Source organism: Bidens hawaiensis, unplaced genomic scaffold (assembly GCF_021521415.1).
Source record: "Bidens hawaiensis isolate Kalapana, Puna unplaced genomic scaffold, B.hawaiensis_p1.1 tig00033825_1, whole genome shotgun sequence".
Lineage (NCBI taxonomy): Eukaryota > Viridiplantae > Streptophyta > Magnoliopsida > Asterales > Asteraceae > Bidens > Bidens hawaiensis.
In genome coordinates this window covers 68,193-88,997 of record NW_027505293.1, presented here as the reverse complement: position 1 = coordinate 88,997, position 20,805 = coordinate 68,193, and the positions used below count along the sequence as shown (strand labels likewise).

At 35.6% G+C, this 20,805-nt stretch overlaps 1 long non-coding RNA gene across 1 annotated transcript; it reads right to left on the bottom strand.

Annotated features, from left to right (window-relative positions):
* Positions 1 to 14,155: 14,155 nt before the first annotated feature.
* LOC143612157 (uncharacterized) lies at positions 14,156 to 14,776 on the bottom strand. Its single transcript, XR_013149902.1, has 3 exons — positions 14,739 to 14,776; positions 14,510 to 14,610; positions 14,156 to 14,390 (listed from the first exon to the last, which is right to left on the bottom strand). It is a non-coding gene; the product is annotated as an uncharacterized LOC143612157 (long non-coding RNA).
* Positions 14,777 to 20,805: the final 6,029 nt, after the last annotated feature.

Genomic DNA, 20,805 nt, shown 5'->3' with positions numbered 1-20,805 from the left:
CGTTACGGTTAGTTTAAGGGCACATGGCAAGTTTTAACAGGTTCTACAAACTACTCGTGTGTAATCATAAACTACTCGTCACGACTAGTTTATAATACCTATTTTGGAAATTTCTTGCAAATGATACCAAAAACCTGAAAAACGTTTTCATAAATGCTTATTTTGGGAATTTTGCCTTTAAATATTTAGGGTTTTGTATTAAATCTGGTTTAATGTTAGATGGTGTTTAACTTGTGGGAAAATTCCCAAAATAAGCGTTTCTGAATACGTTTTTCGGGTTTTTGGTGTCATTTCCAACAAATTCCAAAAATATGTATTATAAATTAGTCGTGTTGAATAGTTTATACACACGAGTAGTTTGTATAACCATTTAAAACTTGCCACATGTCCATAAACTAATCGTAAAGACCAGTTTCACTAATCATCTACTCGTAACGATTAAATAAGTTTCAAGCCTCGTAATCAACGCCCACGAGTAAATAAGAAACTGTTTAGTCGCGGCGAGTAGATTTTAAAACTTTACGAGACGCGAGTAGTTTATCAAACTAACCACAACGACGCGTTTGTTCACCAAATACATCAAACCGGTTAGTTTTACAAAATACTAACCGGAATGGTTTGTTTAATTGGTCAACTAGTCCTTACGAGTAGATCTTGGTGAACGACTAGTTTACGTTCATCATACGAGTATTTTATTAGTAATTAACTCGTCTCAATAAGTTTACCGGTTTACATTACGCATACGAGTAGTTTATATGTAGTTAACTCGTCATGACTAGTTTACCTTGTTTATATTCTCGATACGAGCATTTTGTTAGTAATTAACTCGTCCTATTAAGTTTACCTGATTTACGTTACCCATACGAGTAGTTTATATGTAGTTATCTCTTTGTGACTAGTTTACATTCCCGATACGAATAGTTAATTAGTAACTAACTCGTATTGGCTAGTTTAACGTAAAAATCTACTTGTTGCGACTCGTTTTACCGGTATTCCGATTTATTTTATAAATTTTTATAAATTACTTGACTCATTACTTTATAGTTGAAACTAGTCGTTAAAGTGTTGTTTTGAAGTTGTCGGGTTTATAAACGTCATGTTCTTATTTTTTTTTTATGAAATAGGAAATTAACAATATTCATTAAATATAACTGTTTATGATTTATTTTCGAATTGAAACTGAAACCGATTTGGATTGGATTCGACTATATAGTGTTTTTTAAGTATTGTTTAGTTTCCTGATCTAAAACTAACATTTGATGTTAGAGCATCCCGCTCTAATCAATACGTGTAGAACAGGAACTAGTATGCATAGACCATGGGAGCGGTAATCTGCAGATAGCAGATATATTAACAAAACAATTGGCTCAGGTAAAGTTTGATGAGTTGAAGAGTCTTATTTTGTGTTCTTTAATTTTCAAGATTCAGTTGCCTGATCTAAAACTAACATACTTAACATAGTGTTTAAGCATAACACTCTTTGCTCATCACTCTCTATTGACCAATAAATAATAAAAACAGACTAAAGTAACATTGATTAAAAAAAAGCCACTTTCAAAGAATAAAATCTAAATAGAATGCAGAACAACTCACAAAACACATAATTTAAACATAAAACAACTGCTCAAACATAAAACAAAATTATATCATAATATAATCATCCACTTACAGTAGGTAAGAATTTACACAAAATTATATATGTTAATGTTAAAAGTTAAAACAGTGGCATATCTCACTCACCAACCCTTTAAACCTACTTCATTCAACAAAACCATCATTTTAAACAGTCAAAACCACATGTTGCGCCACATCACCTGATTCGCCCCCTTGCTGCTAATTATCTGCTTGCCCCACACTTGGTATCTCGGTTATTGCTTCATTAGACACATTTGTTGAATCGCCAACCACTGACTTAAGCGATCGCGCATACCGTTCCTTACCGACAATAGTCCCCAGAAGCACAAGACCAAGAATTATGGATAAAGTCATGTGATACCAACGGAAGAACTGCGTGATAAAAGCGCAATACCCAAACCTTCAATACCAACACTAAAAAAAGCTTGCAGGAGAATTCTAGGGAACATTTTCTCACATGGATCTTTTTCTTTCGAACCCTCATGATACGCAAACAAGAAAAGCTAACCAACGAAAGAAAGAGCAACAAATATTGCCGCAAGCAACATCATCTTCTCGTAATCATCATGGAAAATGATATACATTCTATCATACCAGCCAACAAATACGTTACAAATATCGCCACAAGCAACATCATCTTCATCTCATCTCCAACTTCAACTATTTCTTTAAGTTTCTTCAAAGAGCTTACCTTGAATGGAGTCGAGTTTAGGGTTTTGAGTAATGACCCCATTTCATCCCGCTTGAGCGATGACAAAGGTGAAAACGATGGTGAAGTTGAAGAAGAAGAAGAAGAAGAAGATGGCGAATGACTATTATGCCATGCCATAATGAGCCTCTTGAGGGTGTTGTTAGGGGTAATATCGAAATTTCGATGTTTTGCATCGTGGAAGGACAAGTAGTCCTTATATAGCTAAAGAACCATTTTTGAATGTTTTTTCGCTCATATGTGACAGCGATTGAGATGATGGATTAAAGACGTACCTCATTGCCAAAGGTTTTAAGCCAACAATATGTGATCCATCTCTTTTCAATCTTATTATCGGATCATCTCCAATATATGTCCTAGTATATGTCGATGACCGGTCATTACACATCATCGTGGCTTTATCCTTAGTCAAAAGAAATATCACTACGTGAAAATTGACCTTCGGCCACACGAAAAAAGTGTGGCCGTAGGCCTTTAGCCACACACATTTGGTTCAAGTCATATGTGGCTAAAGGTCACGACACCGTGGGTATGATATGGCCACACACAGTTTTTAGTGGCCTTATATGGTAATAAGTATGGCTAAAGGTTACAAGCATTAGTTGCTGGCCATCAAGAATCCTCTCCAATAAGTGTGGCTAAATGGTAGAAAATGGTCACATGACTATTTACTATGAGTGACCATTGCACATATACAGCCACATGAATTCATGTCTCAGCCACATGAATTTTATAATAATGTGGCCAATAGGGTTGTGTTAAGCGTGCATTGTGACCTATACCGTGTGGATATAACAAATAAATGGCCACTTAAATTAAAAATAGAGTGGCTAATTATATCATACAGACACTAGAAATTACATTAAAAGTGGCTAAAAATGTTTGCTTGCCACCCAAACACTCCTTTGTAGATTATAGTGTGGCTATTGTTTTACCGTTTGTCACACGTAATGCTTTTTGTAATTTAAAGTGTGGCTATTGTCAAACTTATCGTCACACATAGTGAGGTATTGTGTGGCTAATCATATCATATAGACACTGGAGGTTATTGTCAATGTGGCTAAAAATGTGAACTTGTCAGTCAAACACTCTTTTGTAGTTTGTGGTGTGGCCATTGTCTTACCGTTTGTCACACATAATGCTTTTGTAATATAAAGTGTGGCTATTATCATACTTTTGATCACACATAGATAAATGTGGCTATTTCATAAGTTTAACAAACACAATAACATAAATTCAAAACAAGTTTACATTAACAAACCTACACTAATAAGTTATGAATTCAAAATATTTGAAACTACTACTAATTACTACCGACCTCAAACTTTCTCATAAACTAATCAAATTGTTTTTTCCTCCTTTCTTCATTTTCTTTAAGTTCTTTTTCCATTTATTTCATTCGTTGCGCTCGTTCTTCCAACTCGTTTCTTGACTTCTTTTCATCTTTTTCCATTTCGGCTCTAAATTTTTGAACCTAAAATTGTTAAAATATTAGCATCATAACTAGTAAAGGGTTAATGTGAGGCGAAACCTCAAAGCACGACGACTATCACGCACAATCACATTAGACATAATGTATACACAAATAAAAACTTGAATCGATGACTTGTTGGTGATAATAATTATTGTCAACTGTACTAAAAAGTCCTAACATGTATTCACACATCGTATCATGGCAAATCAACCAAACATTCATCATACAACTTAACTTATGATCACTTAGTTCACGAGACAGATTATAGCATGTACAAACTGATTTTATTCACTAAGAAAATATTAAGTATAAATTGTACAAAATTTACCACGGTAGAATATATGAATTAGGTTTCTCAAAAAAAATTTATAATATTTTTCTCATACATACAAAACTCACAATAATTCAACCATTAAAGATATGTACCAACAGTTCAGCAGATTGCACAACAAACACTCGTTTAATGGTTCTATCGACTCATTAATCTAAATTGTGCAAGACCAATTGGGTTGTCTTCAAAACTCATAATACTAACTTTCAGAACTGGAAACAACCCGTTTGGTTTTGTCATTAGGGAGTTATGGTGCCGGAAAGACAGGCCAAAATATAACTCCTCGAATCAGCTTTGACCAGTGATTTTGTAAAATCATAAAAACTATTCAAAACGTGTCCAAAAATTACAAACTTTACCTTTCTGGAAACTAGACTCATAGTGCTATATCCTAGAATCAAAAATCGTTCAGTAATCATCGTTTAACATCAAGTTACATACCAATAAATAAACGAAAACGAATCTGTCAGCAAACTGTTGTCATCAAACAAGTGAAGCACATACCTTTTTAGCGATGAAAGAAGATGTACTAAGCTTCAATTACAAGAAATAACACTTAAAATTGAAAATCCTCAAACTTGGTTCTTAGGGTTCTTCACACTCAACACGAATCCGACAAAAAACGAGATAGAATTGATGAAAACCGACACCACACGTGAATTCCTCTCGCAAAAATAATAAGATTAGAGCCCGGAATCAAAGGATTTGGTTAAAAATTGAGTGAGTTAGAGAATTAATGATTGAGGATTATGGTTGGTGTAAAGAGATGAAGAATAAGAATAATAAGAAGGAATGAAGAGAAAGAAAAAAAAGGTAGGTTAAATATGTGGTCAAATTAAATTTAAGAATAGGAGGGTAATTCAAATTTTTTTGAAGAAAAGAGGGGGTTGAATTTAATTTGAAATTTTGAGTGAAGTGAAATTAATATGAACTAAATATGAATTTAATTTATTTTTAATAATTAAAATAAAGAGTTGTTAGTGTGTGTGTGTATATATATATATATATAACAACAAATTAAAACTTATATAATATAAAAAAATTGTATTTTAAATATAAAAACATATAAAATAAATACAAGTGATATTTATAGTTGCTCTAAAAGAGTTGTATAAGAGTGTAGTAATCAGTGTTAACCCCCAATAAACCATACTTTTATTAGTGGGTCATACTAGTTATTGATCGGTGTTAGTGTCCCATTATAACATCTATCATGTCACAATTGCTCTAAAAGAGTTGTATAGGACTGTCATTAGTCATGGTTAGGTGTTAACGCCTGAAACACACCATACTTTCATCAATAGACCTTATTTGGCCTTGATTTGTGTCAATGGCCCAACATGTTATACATTCATTAATGGGCCTTGATTGGTATTAGTGGTCATTATAGCATCTCTCATGTCCCCGTTGCTACAAGAGGGTTGTATATGATTGTAGTGAGCCATAGGCATGTGTCAACGCCCGATAACATGTCATACTTTTATTAATGGGCCATATTGGGCCTTGATTGTTGTTAATGACCAATATCGTCTCTATCATGTCATAGTTACGTTAACAGGTTGTATAGGAGTGTAGTGAGTCATGTTGGTCGTCATACTTTGCATTAATGGGCTGTCTTGGGCCTTGATTGTTGTTAGTGACCCATTGTGGTCTCTATCATATCATAGTTGCTTTAAAAGGGTTGAATATGAGTTTAGTGAGTCTTGGCTTGGTTACGCCCAATAATATGTCATACTTTCATCAGTGGGCCTTATTGGACCTTGATTGTTGTAAATGGCCAGTATGGGTCTATCATGTCATAGTTACGTTAACAGGTTGTATAGGAGTGTAGTGAGTCATAGTTGGTCTCATCAAATGGCGTTGATTGGTATTAGTGGCCCATTATATCACCTATCATGTCATAGTCGCTACAAGGAGGTTGTATATGAGTGTAGTGAGCCATAGTCATGTGTCAACGCCCAATAACATGTTATACTTTTATTAATGGAACATATTGGGCCTTGATTGTTGTTAATGGCCCAATATATCTATATCATGTCATAGTTAATTTAACAGGTTGTATAAAAGTGTAGTGACTCATAGTTGGTGTTAATGCCCAGTAGCATGTCATACTTTGCATTAATGGGCTGTTTTGGGCCTTGATTGTTGTTAGTGACCCATTGTAGTCTCTATCATATCATAGTTGCTCTAAAAGGGTTGAATATGAGTTTAGTGAGTCATAGTTTAGTTAAAGCCCAATAATATGTCATGCTTTCATCAATGGGCCTTATTGGACCTTAATTGGTGTTTGTGGCCCATTATAGCCTTTATCACATCATAGTTGCTCTAAGAAGGTTGTATAGGAATGTCATTAGTCATAGTTAGATGTTAATGGCCGATAACATGTGATACTTTCATCAATAGGTCTTATTGGACCTTGTTAGTGTTAGTGGCCCATTATAGCCTTTTTCATGTCATAGTCGCTCTTATGGGCCATATTAGTGCTTGTAATCTCTTAGTGGCCTATTATGGCATGTGATATGTAACATTAGATATTTAAGGGTTATATCGTGTTATAGGGAGTCATATTAGACCATAATAGACAAATACAAGTCATACATGTCCTAATGGGCCATATTGGGCCTTGAAATCTCTAATGGCCCATTATGCATATAATTTTAAATTGTGTCTTAAGAGGTACAACTCGCCTAAACCATCGATATACATTAAACATAGGGGTGGCAAAAGGGTTGGGTTGGGTCGAAATGGGTTATGGGTCGGAACGGGTTAGGGTCGAAACGTGTCAAGGTTGGAACGGGTCAACTAAAAAAAAGGTTGTTATGGTTCGGGTCGGAACAGGTCAGGGTCAAAAGGTTCGGGTCATAATGGGTCCGGGTCAAAACGGGTCAAGGTCGGAACGGGTCAAAACGGGTCTCGAGTCTTTTTTTTTTGAACAAGGACAATGGAGGAAATGTTTTAGTTTTATCATTAAAATTCATGTTCCAGTCCAGTTCGTTTCAGTACTTAACAACTCCTTTTACAGCAAACAACATGCTAAACAGCTCGTTTCAGCGATTTTTCATTCCGTTTCAGCACTTAACAGCTCGTTTTAACAGCAAACAGCATGTTAAATAGCTCGTTTCAGCAAGTTTTCAGTTCGTTTCAGCACGTAACAGCTTGTTTTTACAGCAAACATCATGTTAAACAGCTCATTTCAGCGATTTTTCAGTTCGTTTCAGCACTTAACAGCTCATTTCAGCACTTAACAGCTCGTTTTTTACAGCAAACAACATGCTAAACGGCTCGTTTCAACGACTTTTCATTCCGTTTCAGCACTAAACAGCTCGTTTTAACAGCAAACAACATGTTAAACAGCTCGTTTCAGCAAGTTTTCAGTTTGTTTCAGCACGTAACAGCTCGTTTTTACAGCAAACATCATGTTAAACAGCTCGTTTCATCGATTTTTCAGTCCATTTCAGCACTTAGCAGCTCGTTTTTTACAGCAAACAACTTGCTAAACAGCTCGTTTCAGTAATTTTTCAGTCCGTTTCAGCACTTAACAACTCATTATAACAGTAAACAGCATGTTAAACAGCTAGTTTCAGCAAGTTTTCAGTTCGTTTCAGCACGTAACAGCTCGCTTTTACAGCAAACATCATGTTAAACAGCTCGTTTCATCGATTTTTCAGTCCGTTTCAGCACTTAACAGCTCGTTTCAGCACGTTTTGACCAATTTTGCAGCAATTCAGCAATAAAAAATCAACAGTTCAGCTCGTTTTTGCCCGTTTCAGCAGGTTACATAACCAATACTTCAAAAAGTTTTGTGTTTTTAATCCAGAAAACAAGTATAGGCAAACGTTTAGTGTTTTCAAAACTAGTATGCAAGTATGTCCGTGTTTTCAATCCAAAACTTGGTGTCACGTGTAACAGAGTTTTCTCAAAACCAAATGAATGTATTTGACTTGTTAACTGTTACCTAGTACAAGTGTTTTAAGTTATGAGAGTATGTTCAACAACACATGACTCTAAGACCCACGTATGAACTCACACACAAACACAAACTTGACCTGATGAATCGTTGGTGATAATAAGTAATGTCAACAATACCGAAAGTCCTAACATGTATCCACACATCATATCATGGTAAAGCAACCAAATATTCATCATATAACTTAACTTATGATCATTCAGTTCACGAGACAGATTCTGGCACGTACAAACTGATTTTATTCACAAAGAAAAGATTAAGGATAAATTCTACAAAATTTACCACAGTATGATATATGAATCAGGTTTCTCAAACAATTTTTATTATATTTTTCTCAAGCATAGAAAACTCACAATAATTCAACCATTACAGATAGGTACTAAGAGTTCAGCAGATTGCGCAACAAAAACTAGTTTAATGGTTCTATCAACTCATTAAACCAAATTGTGTAAGACCAATTGGGTTATATTTTAAACTCATAATACTAAGTTCCAGAAGTGGAACCAACCCGTTTGGGTTTGTCATTAGGGAGTTATGGTGTCCGAAAAATGGACCAGAATATAACTCCCTGAATCAGCTTTGACATATGTTTTTGTAAAATCATAAAAGGTATTCAATACTCATCCAAAAATTACAAAATTTACCTTTCTGGAAACTAGACTCAGAATACTATATCCTAAAATCAAAAATCGATCAATAATCATCATTTAACAGCGAGTTACAGACCAATCAATAAATGAGAACGAATCTGTCTTCCAACTGTTCTCAACAAAACTCAAACCCTAACATGTTTATGACATCACTAGGGTTCTAATTAATCATGTTAAAAACCCCCGTTAGAAAATATAAATCCAACAATGATAAAAAGTAAAGATTCAAAAATGTCACTTGCAACATGTATCAAGATTGTTTAAATTAGAACGAATACTAATCGATTGAATCCAAGACCTAATTACTTACATTCAAACCCTTGAACACCTAAATTTCTCAAAATTAAAGTATAACTCACCTACCTAACCAAGATGAGCTTCAATCGATGTTAATGAGTGATGAAAGTATTAGCAGCAGGTGATGGATTAGGGTTCAGATTGGTTACTGCAGGGTGGATGTCTGGTTGGTCACACAAAAGAATTAGAATGTGGCTATTAATTATCAATAGTCACACTTTTGTTTTAATGTAACTGTTAGATTTTATCCATACATAAAAATTTATAAGTGGCTATAAAATAATGCTTTATGGTCACATAAACCCCTTAAGTGTGACCACATGTATAAGCTTTTAGCCACATATGAAACAATTAAAGTGTGGCCATTAACTACTAACGGTCACACATTTTGTTTGCTATCACCGTTAACTTTTAGCCACATATAAAACTTATAAGTGACTAACAAACAATACTATATGGTCGCATATACCCGTAAGTGTGGCCATATGTATTAGTTTTTAACCACATCGTTATCAAACTACTGTGAGCGTAGATCATATTTGGCCATAGTTTACTAAGTGTGGCAAGTAAAAGTCACATTTTTTTATGAATGTGTGGCTAACGGTTTAGAACAACTGTGTTTTTTGTCACACGAATTGAAAAAGTGTGGCTAAATGTTCCAGCAGGTATGATATTTTGCCACAAAAATCTAATTTATGTGGCTAAAGGTTCTAATAGGTGTGTTTTTTGTCACACGAATTGAAAAAGTGTGTCTAAATGTTCCAGCAGGTGTGATTTTTTGCCACAAAAATCTAATTTATGTGGCTAAAGGTTCTAACAGGTGTGTTTTTTGTCACACGAATTGAAAAAGTGTGGCTAAATGTTCCAGCAGGTGTGATTTTTTGCCACAAAAATCTAATTTATGTGGCTAAAGGTTCTAACAGGTGTGTTTTTAGTCACACGAATAACAAATGTGTGGCGAAAGAGACCTTTAGCCACACATTTAGACCGAGGTGTGGCAAACTGCCCAGAGCATGTGTGTGGCTAAAAGCCAATATTCACGTAGTGTATATTCATGACCTACTTCTAAGAGTCAAATGAGCGACTGTAACTCGCTTCTACACCGATAGCATGCTTGGACCCTCTGGCCTTGCATGGAGGCGACCCACATACCTCTCCCACCGAATAACAAACACTAGTTGGAGATCTCCATCCTGCACTTGTGGCTTAGTGGTCAAGACGGCTTGGGTTCTTCGGTGGTGACCCCAAGTTCGATTCCCACTTGTGTCACTTTGTGTGGATACCATGAATGAAATATTTGAGCGTAACCTTGCGTGATTGTTCGTCCGGATCCCAAGCCCACCCGAGTTTTCATCCCACAGTGTGTTACGCCAGTGAGTCTTGCTCTGGGTTTTATGAAGATTCTTGAATCAAAAAATTGAGTTGAATGTTAAGGGAGAAAGGGTAAAAGAATAAAAGTTAGCCAGAGTAAGTGATTGAGGTTGTTAGAATTTTAAATCTGGGGATTAGGGTTTTAGTTAGGGTTTGGATTGGGGTCAGAATGGAGGAAAACGACGGTGAATTGAGTCGAATGTTAAGGGAGGAAAGGTAAAAGAATAAAAGTTGGCAAGAATAAGTAATTGAGGTTGTTAGAATTTTAAATCTGGGATTAGGATTTGAGTTAGGGTTTGGATTGGGGTTGGAATGGAGGAGAACGACGGTGAATTGAAGTGGGTTGTTGATGTTGGTGAGGATTTGTTGTTGGTGTGGGTTTTGTTTGGTGGATTCTTGATTACAAGACCGAAGAAATTTGAGATCATGTATTTAGGTTTTTATAGCAGGTGAGATGATGATGATGATGATGATGATGATGATGATGATGATGAATAAACGATTTGGTGTTATTATTATTATTATTATTAGGGGGGATATGCATTCACATCCAATAATAATACCATTCGCATCCAAAGCTAAAACCTTTGGAAGATATTCACGTAGTAGATGTGTTATTATTGGCGCCAAGATTTTCAAACATATTTTCTAAGAAATGCATAAACCTTACAGTAATACTTATAATATTAAATGTCTGTATTTATCTCCCTAAAAGTATAAATTTATTGAGAATTATAAATTAAGATAGTACTATCTTTTTGAAAGGGATAACACATGGTAGAATAAAACAAAGTTCATATAAGGAAATTGTGAGAGATAAAAAGCACAATACTTGTAGTAAGTGATTATTGATCCAATATTAAATTATAGTATGGTTAGTTAGGTTTCTAGGGTTCCTTATGAATGCAATGTATTATTATCTTTTCGAAAGAGACAACACATTGTAGAAAAACAAAGTTCACGTGAGATAATTGTGAGAGATGTAAAACACAATCCTTGTAGTGAGCGACGATTGGTCCAAAATGACACGTAGAAAAATTAAGTTCACACGGGACAATTGCCAGAGATAGAAAACACAATCCTTGTAGCAAGCCATGATTGGTTCAAGATGACAAAAAAAAAGACAAAGTTCACATGAGAAAATTAAGAGAGATAGAAAACACAATCCTTGTAGTAAGTGATGATTGGTCCAAGATGACACGTAGAAAAGCAAAGTTCACATGGGGACAATTGCGAGAGATATAACACAATCCTTGTAGCAATCCATGATTGGTTCAAGATGACACATAAAAACAGAGTTCACATTGAATCTATTGTGAGAGATAGAAAACACAATCCTTGTAGTAAGTCATAAGTTTAAGATGACATATAAAAAACAAAGTTCATACGGGGATATGCATATTGGTAGTTTAATAGCAAGTTATTCGGTTAGTGGAATTGCTAATTCATATTATCCAAAATATCATTTGTTAATTTTACTTTAATGGCTTTATTTGACATATTAATTTGTGCAACCCATACAAGGTAAGATGATTCGGTAAGTTTCATGCTCATAATATATTGCGTTATTGCTAAGTTCGTAAAATTAGTCACTTGTGTAATTTTTTGTTAATACATATATTCTTGATTGTGGGTACACGTTTTATTCCAGCAATTTTGATACCTGGAATCGGAAGATATATCCAACCTGTAGATCCTATTTGTATAACTATTTGTGTTTTAGATTTTTATATTTCACAGGACGGATTTTGACAGCCTAAGACCGAATTTATACCACTAGGACCGACTATGATTGATTTTGACCAACTAGCGCCTAGTGCCTCATATTAGCCAAAATCAAGGTGCGTGAGTTCTGCCTAGCGCCTAGACGCCGGTTAATAGACCGCCTATTAAATAGCACAGGTCGAATAAAAGCATGAAGACACCACTACCACGCCTTCGGTCACCATCCCCTCTCGCACGGATAGTAACTTTCGTGAACATTAAGAAAAATGGATAAAAAGTAGATGTAAAGACGTTGAACTATATATGCACGATGTGTCATATTGACAAAAAACATCAACAACACACTAATTACAACACAACATCCTTTAAAGATAACAACGTAAAATATAAAAAAAAAATCAAAAGAACATAAAAAAAACTAACAAAAAAAAGTAAGTTTATTAAAATTTATAGAATGTAAGAGTGTAAGATAACTCTTATAAAGTTCACAGACAAATTAGATTTGCTCAACACTAAGGGGAGTTATTTGAACATTTATGAAAGAATAAAAACTTGAAAAACTTTACATCAAAGTTTCAAATCCAAGACTTATAGTTTCAAACGTGTAACAACCTTTGTCCACATCAATTGCATTTTTTTTGTTTATAACTCCTTGTGCATGTGTGTATATACATAAATCACTTGTATTGAAAAACAATAAGGCTATGTGTAGTGGAGGGGCTACAAATGGGGGCGAATTGTTACACGTGACGCCCAGTCAGCAAAGGGGGTGAATTTGTTTTTGGGGTGTAATGGTGTAGGGGCTACAAGTTGGGCCCACAGTATCTTTTTTTATTATTTTCTTTTTATAATTAAACTAATCAAATAAAAACCAATTTCTTCAAATAATTAAATAAAAATGCATTAAAATTAAAAAGAAATAAAAAAAATGCATAACTAAAAATATAAAAAAACATATAGCTCGGTTGGCGTACAAGTTTAGGTTCGGGTCGTGAAATTGAAACGGATAGCTCGGTTGGTTTAGGTTCATCGGGTTCCATTGTAAGTTCACGTTCGGTTGGTTTTGCGAACCATGGTGTTGACCGAAAGGAGGAAATTGGTAGTTCGGGTTGTTTCTAGGATTCATTTTGCATATACATATATATATGTCACACACATAACATATATACATATGCATATACATATATATACACACACACACAACATATATACATATACATATATATATACACACACAACATATAATATAATAATATTATTATTTTCTTCATCCAGGCAATAATAACACCCCGCCCCATTTCTCCCACTTATCGCGGGGGGGGGGGGGGGGGGGGGCGGTGTTCGCGCCCAATATCGTCCCAAATCGCTCAAACCCAAGCCCCACTACATATGGCCTAATAGTTAGAGTTACGGGATGCCATGTGGCATCCACCAATTGGTGGTGCATAGAAAAGAGAGAATGGATGTTAGTGTACAAGAAATGAAGCAAACTTTACGATAGCTGATCGCACATTTTCACTTAAAATTGTATACATAAAAATTATTAAAAAAATTAGTTATTTACTGTGTCTTATCATAATATATGAATATATAATACCCGGTAACATAAATATAGTCAAAGTTAGGACATCGATTATTAGAGATTTGAAATGAGATATGAAATGTGTGTTCATCGCATAATTCCCACACACTTGACGTATGTGTAATGTGAAATTCGAAATGGTCTAAATTATAAGTCGACTATTGTCATTATGTGGATTTGCTACTCGTGCCCGCTACTTGCCTCATGCAGACTCTTTTCACGCCCCACCACGCCAAATGTGTGGCAGCGTTCCACGCCCTTTACTCATGGTATGTCAAACGTGTCACGTTGTATGTACCTATAACTAAAAACTAATAATGTTTACTTGATTTTAATTTACATGTCAATTTTAGTCACTTGTAAAAAATCTTCATACGCACTCTTTTCATTATACACAAAGTAGACATTAAAATCATACCGATCATGACAGCAAAACCAAAATTTATTCGACAAACATTTCATCAAACAATCAAATCTTTATCACATTATCATTGCAAAGCATGATTATCCGACGTTTTCAACATTCCAACAACCTAGTAAAGTAGAAAGCTCGTAGAAGTTACTAAGAAGAAACTCCATATGGAAGAAGCGCAGCAGCTGCAATCTTGCCTTCCTCATTTAATATGTTATACGTAGATGACGCGTTTCTCTGCAAAAATATGTATCAGCATTATAAATCATGCAGATTAAAGACGTATAAACATATGCATATAAACACACGTGAGATATATTGCAAAATAAAACAAATAAAGTGTCAAGAGTTCTTACCGAATCAATGACCTCTAACTTCATGCCAGTAGAACGAATGAACTTGCATGTCTCAGGATCTACAGGTTGGATATATCTTCCGGTTCCAAGTATCAAAATTTCTGGAATAAAACGTGTATGCACCGTCAAGTATATATGCATCAACAAAAACTTACTCACGTGCGTATCATAACTAAAAGGCGGTTCAAATTTAGCATTTAACGAGCCTCAAACTATCAAATCATCGTACCTGGTATGGGTCGCACTGCTTGGAAGATGGATAGGCTGCGCACACATAATAAAATGGCAAGTATTAGGTCATGTGAAACCGAAAAAGGTACATTAGCATATGATATATTTTAGATGTACTGAATCAATTTCATAAATTCGTTTCATGTAACGTTGTGTGTTATGAGAAGGGTGAAAGTGGCAAATCTCGATATGTAAGCGATTAGGTGGCAATTAAGCTTTCACCTTTAACACTCATTATGGGAAGGGTAAGTGAAAGAGGCAAAATAATCTTTGATGGAGCGTGTTATTAGTTTAATAAATCATTGAAACTTTAAAAAAAATAAATAAGAAAATACAAAAAAAAGGGCAGCACCCGCTAGGGGTGCAAACGAGCCGAGCTGCTCGCGAGCTACTCGAGGTCGGCTCGTTAAAAAGCTCGATCGAGCCGAGCTTAATCGGGCCCGAGCCCGAGCTTGAGCTTAAAAGTAAGCTCGTTTAATAAACGAGCCCGAGTTTCACTTATCGAGCTCGAGGGGGCTCGCGAGCCTAAACAAGTCTGTCATTTATATAAATTTTTTAATATATATATTTAATAATTATTAATATGTATAATGTTATGAAAAAATAAATATAAATAACTAAATAATATATATTATTTTATACATAAAATTATAATAGAATAAAATATATAAAAATAATTATAATTAAATAAAAAAATAGTTGATAAATGATAAACGAGCTGAGCCCGAGCCGAGCTCGAGCTTGAAAATCTACTCATAAACCGAGCTCGAACTTTGAAAATAGAGCTCGAAACGAGCCGAGCTCAAGCTCGAGCTCTGTGTAAGTTATACAAGCCGAGATCGAGCCTAATCGAGCTCGGGCTTGGCTCGTTTGCACCCCTAGCGCCTGCGACTGGTTTTGCATTTAAGGAGGCGCCGCATTCACGTGGTCATAACACACAGTGTAAGATACTAAGATCAATTTATAGTTATATCCGACATCTTTTTTGGAGTCCATGACAATAGCAAGTTACCGACACAGAGTAAACTGCCTTCGTATTTTACTCCATTAACAGTGAATCCAGTATCAGTATACCTAAAAAACAAATAGAAGTAATCAATATAAACCCTAATTTGTGATAATTAATCTTTACTCGCAATGCACAACTAGGTTTGTAAACGAGTCGGGCCTAGCCTGATCTTGACTAAGCTCGAGCTTGGCCCGTGAGTCGTTCTTTCAAGCTCGAGCTCAGCACGTATATTATTTATTTACTAATTTATTACATTACTTTATTATCTTTTTATATTTTAAGAAAACCCTTAATGAGCCTAAGCACGGCTTGAGCTCGTGTGCAAGATCTTATACGAGCCAAAGCTCAACTCGAGCCCGGCTGTGTAGTGTGAAATAATACATAGATATCCAAAAGAAACAATATAATCCCTAATTATGCAAACAATACAAGAATCAGTATAAACGTAATTAGTCAAAACTAATCTTAATTACCATTTACCAATCACACAACAATAACTAATTTTATAACCATAAAATTAGGCCTAATCAACACTCTACAATATTACACCATAAATATAGGTTTAATCAGAACCCTTGAAATCGCAACTGATCTTCGGGAACGTTGTCAAAAGAGTCGAGCTTTTTCAAACTCGACCCGAGCCCAAGCTCTATGTGTTTTAAGCTTTAACTGTTTTGGACTTCTACGTATTAATTTCACACTGCACAACCAGTTTCGGCTCATTTAAGGTAGCACACGAGTTTGAGTTGCGCGTAGACTCGTTTAAAAATTTTCTCAAAATATATAAAAATAACAAAAAAATATATAAATTAATAAATAAATACTAAAAGAGCCGAGCCAGAGCAAGTCTGAGCGTGAAAAACTATTCACTAACCGAGCTCGAGCTTTAGAAATACAACTCCAATTCTCCAAACGAGCTGAACTCGAGCTTTAAAAACCACTTACGAGACCAGCCAGAGCCTATACAAGCTCAGGCTCGGCTCGTTTAAAATATTAATCCCTAATTATATAAAACCAATAAAAAGAAACAATATAACCCTAATTAGTCATAACTAATCCTACAACAACTCATTTCAAAATCATAAAACTAAGTCTAATTAACACTCAAGAATATCACAAAATCATAAAATTAGGTTTAATTAAAACCCTTGAAATCGCAATTGATCTTCGGGACGTTGTAGAAAAGAGTCGACCCTTTTCAAGCTCGACCCAAGTTCAAGTCTTGTGTATTTTTAAGTTTGAACTGTTTTGGACTTCTATGTTGCACAACCAAGTTTCGGCTCGTGTTTCGATGAGGGGTTTTGCCGTTTATATGCACGTTGGGTAATGGGCAAAATATGTTATTTTCAAAACGGGCTAAAGTTATGATCGTATAGATCGTACAAAGTTGCACTTGGAAGTAAATGACAAACATTTGTAAAAATTGTTTGAACGGCTGTTAGTCACGTACCTCTATGTATATATAAACATAATAATGGAATAACCAAACTATAGAGGTAGGGTATCAAAAAGACCCAAATACCTTTAAGTACTACTCGCGGGTCGGAGAGGAACCCTTCATATACCACCCGCGGGACATATGGATCACCCGCTTAACCGTCTAAGGGAGAAACACCCACATGACGCATGCGGAAGCATCCTAGCACCCTCAGAAGTCATCCACATGATGGAGTATCCGTCCGCACAAAATGACCGGGAGGCAATGCCTCAGGACAGCTGTAATTAACTAATTACTTTCCAGAAGGTTTCCCAAGATGCTTTCTTGGGCAATACGTGACTCGTCAGCCAATGAATGAAGGACATCTTGCCAGGTTGTTATAATCGTGCACATGGCCAGGGTTTTATCCGTCCTATCATAGGGTGACACATGTCCAGGTTGTTATACCCATGCACATGGGGCGTATAGCTCAACCTATCACAAAGGGACACGCGTCCAGACGGTTAGTAAGATCTTCTAGAAAGGGACAGCTGGCCCAATCACCTTCCCACATCATTCGGCTATAAATACATTGTCAACCTGCATGAGGTATTCATTCACATTCACTCCCACTGTACTTACTCTGTTTACTTTAGTACTTTCTCTCTTAAGGACTGTACTGATTCTCACGCCGGAGGGTGGTTACGGGAAGCCCCCCCCCCCTCTTGTCCTTCCCGTGACGAGACTCACGGTGTTTGTTTTGTAGGTTCCGGTTACTGGACTTTGGAAAGTTATACTCATATTGCGTTAGTTGTTATCGTATCCTACCCTGTAGACTCATTGGATCCAGGACCCGTATTGAAGATTTGATCCATGTTTCTTCACAAACCATTACGAATATCTATTATTTAGGTTTTGTAAAATCTAACCATGATTAAATGGACAGAAGACGCTAATACGAGCTGACCAGAAGAAGCAAGGCTTTAGATTACCAGATCCTGGTCACAATCTTCCTAGAGATGGAGAGCCCCTGCCTTTTCTAGCATCTCCTTCTTGCTTGCTTACCTAGCTCTTGTCTTAGTGACTCTTCCTCTATTCTAGGTTTTTCTGAGGGTAGATTTTTCATTTGTCAATGAATTGGATCCGCCTCGATTCTATTAGCCTAAGCGTCTTCGCTAACTCGGTCGCCTACTATATACCCTACTTTACCACTTTTAGGGTAGGCTAGGCTAACTCAGCCGATTACTTCTACTAATGTAGGGCTAAATAGCGCCTTTTCTTTTTTCTTTTTTTTTTTTATTTTTAACAACCAATTTTCATTATTGCGAACTTATAGGTCCTTAGTAGCGTTGACAAAGAAGAACAGCCGGTTAAAAGACAATGAATCATTTTATTTCTATCTTCATTATATAGTTTTTTTATAAAATAATGAATCATAATGAAAATTTTAGGACAGCTTCTTTATTATATCCATATGCAAATTTCATGATTGGATATTTGGATGGGTTCGCGAATTGCCTTAAATTTTGTAATAGTAAAGTTGATGGGCCAGGCCCTTAAGTACTTTGTGTTGTTTTAATGTACTTTTTTTGATCATTTACCGTGCCTAAAACTCATTAGAACATGACCCAAAATACTTCCTTTTGGGCCAAAGCTACAGGCTCACTTGAAGTGGTTAGCCCATTTAGCTAAACTCATTGATCTGAATGACAATGGAAAACCCGCAACCTACTCACTTATAGGAAACCGATTGGCTTGAGAACAACTAAGCCTACTGATAGATGGGTCTAGTCTTATGATGTGTAGAAACAGGTTCGGGCCACAAACGGGTTTTTGATTAAAATGAGATTGGACCAAGAAGGCTGTTAAAAGAACACTATTTTGGTAGTCCGAATGAGTTATGAGATTGGATCAAAAGGGTTGTTAAAAAGAAAACTAATTTGGAAGCGGCAACGACATACACTGGCGACGGTAGTGATGGCACAATTTCGGTGGTGGTGATGATGACTGAGACTAGGTGGTGTTGGTTGTGGCGGGTGGTGGTAAGCTGAATCAGATGATGATGACAAATTAAAGTGAAATGGGTAGTGGTGTTGGTGCTTATACATTGGGATGGGCGGTCGTGGCATCGTTACGACAATGGCAAGTGATGGTGGTGTTGCTAGAGGCAATGGCAGTGGTAGCAACAGAGGTGGTGAATTCGGCGGTTGTGATGGTGGTGGTGTCAGCGACAGACAATGGTTTATCGTAGCATTAACCCGCTGGACAAGTTTAAGTTAACATGTTTATAAGATTGACTAAATTTGGCCCGTTCTATAATTTAGTCGACTAAATTGGCCCGTTGTCTTATTTAATTTGACCAAAATGAGTGCATGATCGTCACTCTTAGAATAACATGACAACTTTTAATTTAATTCAACTATTAAAATCCACTAAAACTTGTTAGTTGTGATAAAATAAAAATATAAAGCAAAGAAATATTAAATTACGTAAAAATTAATGATTTCAACGTATCATTTTGACAACATGGCTGTACGTACTGTGACCAACATAGCATACTCTTGCATAGTGTAGTGTTTAATTTGTTTTAGATTTGCACTTTGGTCGTTTTAAAATTAAATAAAAGATTAACTCAATCAATAAAAGAAGTATGACTCTATATTCGTATTATGATTAGAATATAATGATTTAAAAAATAATCGGTTTAGAATAAAAATGCAATATTATTATTATTATTATTATTATTATTATTATTATTATTATTATTATTATTATATGGATGGGACAGTAGCTAATTAATAGCTGGATAGAAACTGGAAAGCGAGCACTACAAAATCCAGCTGTACCGCTGTATGAGATGTCTCTCCACCAATCAAGGAACACAAAGTCTAATTAGAGCATCTACCACAAAAAACTTATACAAACCGACACATCATCGTCACATCAAATTTTAAACTTTTCTCAAAAACCCCACTTTTTTCTACAACAAACATCTACAAACCCATTAGAAAATATTAAAACTATGTATGTATATAATGTATATATATGTGTGTGAGAGAGGGATGGGACATTGGCACCCACTTTGGTTGTTTGTTACAAGTTTGTAGCCAAAGAACTACAACTTAACAAACTTCCTCCACAATGGTAAAGTTTGTGATGAGTCTTGTCCAATGAATGCCACATAGATTCAAACCTAGGGACATGAAGCCCATTGTGGATGCTCTTACTCCATCACCATATCTACATATATTACAAATTTACAATTGTAAGAACACGTGTAGTGATAACTAAATATAACCTGACTTTTTCTTATGTGTGTCATTTTAATCAGCAACTGAGGGTCGTTCATGAGAATCAGGGCCGGCCTAGGAATGTGGCCGGGTAGTCGACGGTCACAGGCCCGACACCCGCTAGGCCCGAAAAAAATTTAGAATTTTATTTATGTATTTTTATAAAAAAATATTATGTATAATCAATGTTTCAAGATAATTTCATAACCACTAGCTTGATCTAGTGGCAAATAGGTATGACATCTAACCAAGAGGTTGTGGGTTCTAGGGGGTGTTTGGCTAAGCTTTTTGTTTTTGCTTATTTGCTTTTAGAGGGGTAAAATGTCCAAAATGCCCTTCAAAAAAGCGA